The sequence below is a fragment of the Macaca fascicularis genome, chromosome 20 (genome assembly GCF_037993035.2).
Source record: "Macaca fascicularis isolate 582-1 chromosome 20, T2T-MFA8v1.1".
Taxonomy (NCBI): Eukaryota; Metazoa; Chordata; class Mammalia; order Primates; family Cercopithecidae; genus Macaca; species Macaca fascicularis.
Window position 1 is genome coordinate 67,262,935 of NC_088394.1, and position 6,525 is coordinate 67,269,459.

The window sequence follows — 6,525 nt, forward strand, 5'->3', positions numbered from 1 at the left end:
CTTCCTTCCTTCCTTCTTCCCTCCCTCCTCCTTTTCTTTTCTTCTCTTTTCTTTTTCTTTCTTTTCCTTTCCTTTCTTTCTTCCTTTCTCCTTCCTTCCTTCCTTCCTCTCTTCTTTTCTCTTTCTCTTTTTCTTTCTTTCTTCCCTCCCTCCCACCCTCCCTCCCTCACAGAGAATTTGGAATCTGCAAAGACTTAGGATAAACAGCAAAGCTTGGCAGCTGAAACATAAGAAAGTGTAGAGTTCCGTTTATTCCTTTCTGAATGGGTTGGTGCAATTTCCTATAGATGGTAAGAGCCCCCAGGTCAACTTTTATTCTGTGTATGCTGTGTAACTGCATTTGAATCTTTAATGTTTAAATAGTGGCTGCTTCCCCTAAGCTAGCATGATTGTTAGACGTCCCATTAGTGTGTTTATCTATTTTTAATTTCACTAGCAATGTGTAAAAGCATTCTCAAGGGAAAAAACAAAAACAAAATCAAATAGGATAATAGAAAAATGCTGGCTGGGTGCAGTGGCTCACGCCTGTAATCCCAGCTCTTTGGAAGGCCAAGGCAGGCAGATCACTTGAGGCCAGGAGTTTGAGACCAGTCTGGCCAACATGGCGAAACCCCGTCTTTACTAAAAATACAAAAATTAGCCAGGCATGGTGGCAGGCGCCTATAATCCCAACTACTTGCAAGAGTAAGGCAGGAGAATCGCTTGAACCCTGGAGGCAGAGGTTGCAGTGAGCTGAGATCGTGCCACTGCACTCCAGCCTGGGTGAGAGGGTGAGACTCTGTCTCAAAAAAAAAGAAAAGAAAAATGCCCCTTGGCTATCCCCAGAAATCCTAACTCTGTCCCCAGAGGTAACAACAGCTTGGTGTGTGTCCTTTTCCATTTTTATTCATATGCATATATGTACATGCAGAAATGCATAGGTTTATCTTGTGATTGTAAACATAAAATGTGGCCAGATGCGGTGGCTCGTGCCTGTAATCTCAGCACTTTGGGAGGCTGAGGAGGGCAGATCATGAGGTTAGGAGTTTCGAGACCAGCCTGACCAACATGGTAAAACCCCGTCTCTACTAAAAATACAAAAATTAGCCGGGCATGGTGGCGCGCACCTGTACTCCCAGCTACTCAGGAGCCTGGGGCAGGAGCATCGCTTGAACTCCGGAGCCAGAGGTTACAGTGAGCCAAGATTGCGCCACTGCACTCCAGCCTGGGCAGCAAAGTGAGACTCCATCTCAAAAACAACAACAACAAAAAAGAAACATAAAATCATACAATGCATCCTTACTGTTACTATTCTGCAACTTGGTCATTTGTTTCTTTATTAGTTTAACATGCTAGTCCAGGCACAGTGATTCACACCTATAATCCCAGCAATTTGGGAGGCCAAGGCAGATGGATCACTTGAGCCCAGAACTTCAAGACCAGCCTGGCCAACAGCAGGAGACCCCATGTCTACAAAGACAAAAAAATTAGCTGGCTGTGGTGATACGCACCCATAGTCCCAGCTACTCAGGAGGCTGGGGTGGAAGGATCATTTGGACCCAGGAGGTTGAGGCTGAGCTATGATCGAGCCACCATACTCCAGCATGGGTGACAGAGCATGACCCTGTCTCCAAAAAACCTGTGACAAAATACAAAGAATTAGTGGGCCTGTGTAAAGAATGTATGGAAATTTTAGGAGTGTTTTTTGTAATTTTTCTTAAAACTTGAATTCTTTATGTTTTTTAAATTACATAATAAATACAATGTCGTGTCAGGGAAATTCAAGTTAAAATATCACTGACATATCTTTTATTACAATTGAATTGTCACAAACAAAATTATACTATCCAAGGACCAAGGAAAGGGCATACTCAGATACTACTGTTTGGTGTGCAAATAGACACAACCTGTTTGAATGTATCCTACTGAGATACTTGCACAAGTACATGAGAAAATGTATAAGGATTTTTAGGATTTAAATGAAACTCTTTTTTTTTTTTTTTTTTTTTCTGGAGACAGTCTCGCTGTGTTGCCCAGGCTGGAGTACAATGGCGCGATCTCGGCTCCCTGCAAGCTCCGCTTCCTGGGTTCACGCCATTCTCCTACCTCAGCCTCCGGAGTAGCTGGGACTATAGGCACCCGCCACCATGCCCAGCTAATTTTTCGTATTTTTAGTAGAGATGGGGTTTCACCGTGTTAGCCAGGATGGTCTCAATCTCCTGACCTCGTGATCTGCCCATCTCGGCCTCCCAAAGTACTGGGATTACAGGCATGAGCCACCACGCCCGGCCCAAATGAAACTCTTTAATGCCGTTTCATTTGTTTTGTTTGCTTTTAAAAGTTTTTAATATGAAAAAGTTTTGTGTTTTTTTTCCTCTTTTTTTGAGACCAAGTCTCGCTCTGTTGCCTAGTCTGGAGTACAGTGGTTCGATCTTGGCTTACTGCAACCTCTGCCTCCCGGATTCAAGTGATTCTCATGCCTCAGCCTCCCTAGTAGCTGGGACTACAGGTGCACACCACCATGCTTAGCTAATTTTTGTGGTTTTTGTAGAGATGGGGTTTCACCCCATTGACCAGGCTGATCTTGAACTCCTGGCCTCAAGTAATCCATCTACCTTGGCCTCCCAAATTACAGGTGTGAGGCACCACGCCTGGCCTAATAGGAAAAGTTTTAAACAAAAAAATATGGAATGCTTCACAAATTTGTGTATCCTTCCTGCTCAGGGGCCATGTAACCTTCTCTGCCATTCTGATTTTAGTGTGTGTGCTGCCAGAGCAAGCACTGCAGCTTTATTTGTAATACCAAGACACGGGTGGAGATGGTCAAAATGTTCAATCACATTTATGTGGGTAAAATGTATTTGGCTTTGTTCATGATCTGGATTAATATGAAGCTCTTCAACAGAATGACATGGAAGAGTGTCCAAGATAGATTGTTGGGTGAAAAAAACAAGCAATTTACAGAACAAAATGTTTCCTATGATTGCATTTTTGTAATAAAGACACGAAACCTATGCACACGCATGTGTTCACATCCTCATTCACTCACTCACGTTTGAATGTGCACAGGAAAAAGTTTGGAAAAATACACATGAAACAGTTACCAGATCATTCTCTAGAAATTCCTCTAGTCCTGTGGAAAGACCACCCAGCTCCGTCTCTCAAGTCCTCAGGCTGGCTGTGGAGGGTCCTCTCCGAAGAGCCTTGTGCTGGAACAACAGGGGTGCCTCCGGCCAGCCAGAAATCCCCAACCGGTGCCTATCGGCTTGTTAGCTGCACCTCTTTGCTGTGCCACCAAATTGCTGGCAAACGCCCCTACCAAGGGCTGCTGTTTCCAGCCCCATAATGGCCAGGGCCCCTCCCCATCGCCACCAGGCCTGCAGGGCAGGCAGGGTCATTACTGAGTTCCAATGAAGGGAGTGTTTATTATTGTTGTCGGTTTGATGCTGATCCCAAAAGGACCTAATCAACAGGTAATAAGACCTCATGGGAGTGATTAGAAACCTCAACTTTAACCCTGTTAGAACCGCAGTGGAGAAAGCCAGAGTCACTTCAGGACTGTGCCCCACACTCCACAGGGCCTGATGGGGAGGGGGCCAGAGAGGTACTGGTGGGTGTGCTCCAAGACCAGCAGAGAAGGGGATCTAGAGGGAGGAGGAGAGATCCAAAATTTAGTTTACACAATAATATACATCCACGGGGCATATCCCAGCACTTTGTGAGGTTAAGGTGGGAGGATCATTTCAGCCTAGGAGTTTGAGACTGCAGTGAGCCGTGATCCCACCACTGCACTCTAGCCTGGGCGACAGAGCAATACCCTCAAAACAAACAAACACAAAATAATATACATCCTCCTCCTCTTCATCATCATCCTCCTCCTCCTCATCATCACTATTCTCTCTCTTTTTTTTTTTTTTTTTTTTTAAGGTAAGGTCTTGCTCTGTCACCCAGGCTGAAGTGCAATGGCGTGATCACCACTCACTGCAGCCTCAACCTCCCAGGCCCAAGCAATCCTTCCACCTCAGCCTCTTGAGCAGCTGGGACCATGGGGGCACACCAGCATACCCAGCTAATTTTTAAAATTTTCTATAGAGACGAGGTCTCACTATGTTGCTCAGGCTGCCCTCAAACTCCTAGGCTCAGCGACCCTGCTACCTTGGCCTCCCAAAGTGGGACTGCAGGTGTGAGCCACCACACCCAGCCCATTATCATCATTCTTGATTGAAAACCTGTGCTAGGTGCATGGGGTTCCAAAGCAAATAAGCATGGTGCCCTCAAGATGCTCACAGCATGGGAATAAAGACTCAAAACGCCATAGGAGCTATGCTACAGAACAGGTTTGTTCCAGGCACGGGAGTGATGCGGAGGAGGGAATTCTCAACCTTGCTGGGTGAGTCAGGGAAAGCAGATGCCCCAGTAAAGTGATATTTTGTCATACACAGATGTGACAACATTTGTCGTTTGAGCAGAAAGGGCTTATATTTAAACACCCACCTCTAACGTGGATCTCCTTTTGTCTTTGAAGCTGCCTTATATCCTTTTTTTTTTCAATAAGATTTGATATGAAATATATAAAACTAAAGAGGAATCAATTTTATTTTATTTTTTATTTTATTTTATTTTATTATTTTTTGAGACTGAGTCTCGCTGTGTCACCCAGGCTGGAGTGCAGTGGTATGATCTTGGCACACTGCAACCTCCACCTCCTAGATTTGAGCAATTCTTCTGCCTCAGCATCCCGAGTAGCTGAGATTACAGGTGTGCACCACCACACTCAGCTAGTTTTTTTGTATTTTTAGTAGAGACAGTATGAGATATGTTGGTCTCGAACTCCTGACCTCAAGTGATCTGCCTGTCTCGGCCTCCCAAAGTGCTAGGATTATAGGCATGAGCCACTGCACCCAGCCTAAAGAGGAATGAATTTTAAAATACATACTTAAATACTTGCTTTTTTGATATTACAAGTGACTCACCTGCTAACCAGTTAGATGGATTGTTAGTCCCATCCATTAGCAAAACTTAATGCCTGATACAACAGCAGCGTCCTGACCCATTTGTCATTACCCACATGGTGACCAAGTGCATTGTTACATAACTGTCACATGAGGACACCCTTGGAACTAGACTGACTAATATACGCAGGGGCACCCTCATTATTGTCAATGGATAGTTGATAAATGTTTTGATTACTTAAACTTTCTAAAGCAGGGCTTCCATGATGAATGAGGGGAACTTGGAGACAAAGTCACATCTACACAGGCCAAATTGGCCCCTGGCTTTTTCCAACTTGCACAGAATTACAACAGCCTCTCTAGTTATTGCTGTGCAAGATTTTGCATCTTGCATAAAACTAGCTGCAAATGTCATATGAGCTGGGATGACTGATTTGACCAGGCCCAGGGGCACAATAAAGGGATGATATCAGATAGGACATGCAGCCATCTGACTGCTTGGCCCTTTGTAGCCTTTTAAGAGCACTCACCCTTAGAGAGGGAGAGTTTGTACATCTTCCATCTTGTGTAATCCTGGGTTGTCATCCTGCTAGAACAAAAGTCTTGGAGCCCAAAAACTGACACCATGCAAAAAAGCATGGGCATTTAAAGTCTTCTCAGAGCTAAGGAAGCTTCACCACCATAAAAGAATGTTAAATTCCGCAGATTCTTATTTTACAATTCATCCAGCCACCTAGAACCCAGCAGTGGGTGTGGAAGAAAAAGAACAAGACAAGATCCTTGCTCCTAAGGATCTTGCACTCTAACTGAGGGAAATGGGCGGAAATCATTGGAATACTATGAGAAAAGTCAGGCAGTAGCCAAAGCTCAGGGAACTAAGAGAAGCCCCAACATGTCATGGGGACGAGGGGTCTGGGACGGCTTCCAAGAAACATTGAAACTGTGTTTTGCATGGCAGAGAGGATTCCCTGGCTCTGAGGTTGGTGTTCCAGGCGGCATGTATTGCTTAGCGTAGAGGTAAGAGTTGTGGACGAGGGAAGGGGGTCCACGTACATATAGGGAATGGGAGAGATGAGGGGGTAGAAGAAAAGCTGGATCTAAAGGAATCTTGATCATGATGATCATGAGGGCCACGAAAAGAATTTTTGACCTGGAAAGCCATGGCAGTGAAATGTTTTTTTTTTTTTTTAATTAACAACAAAAATATTTAATTTTATTTTATTTTTTGAGACAGAGGCTCACCGTCACCCAGGCTGGAGTGCAGTGGCACAATCTCAGCTCACTGCAATGTCCGCCTCCCAGGATCAAGTGATTCTTCTGCCTCAGCCTCCCAAGTAGCTGGGATTACAGGCGCCCGCCACCATGCCCAGCTGATTTTTGTGTTTTTAGTAGAGACGGGTTTTCGCCATGTTGGCCAAGCTGGTCTTGAAACTTCTGACCTCAAGTGATTCACCTGCCTTTGCCTCCCAAAGTGCTGGGATTGAGCCACCACGCCTGGCCTGAAAAAATATATATATATATATACACACACACATACACACACACACACACACATATATGTGTGTGTGTGTCAATGGATAGTTGATAAGCGTTT

The 6,525-nt window shown here is 44.8% G+C and overlaps 1 non-coding gene across 1 annotated transcript; it reads right to left on the bottom strand.

Annotated features, from left to right (window-relative positions):
* Positions 1-2,658: 2,658 nt before the first annotated feature.
* On the bottom strand, positions 2,659-2,762 carry LOC123570784 (U6 spliceosomal RNA). The gene has a single exon (XR_006695025.1). It is a non-coding gene; the product is annotated as a U6 spliceosomal RNA (small nuclear RNA).
* Between the last annotated feature and the right edge of the window lie 3,763 nt (positions 2,763-6,525).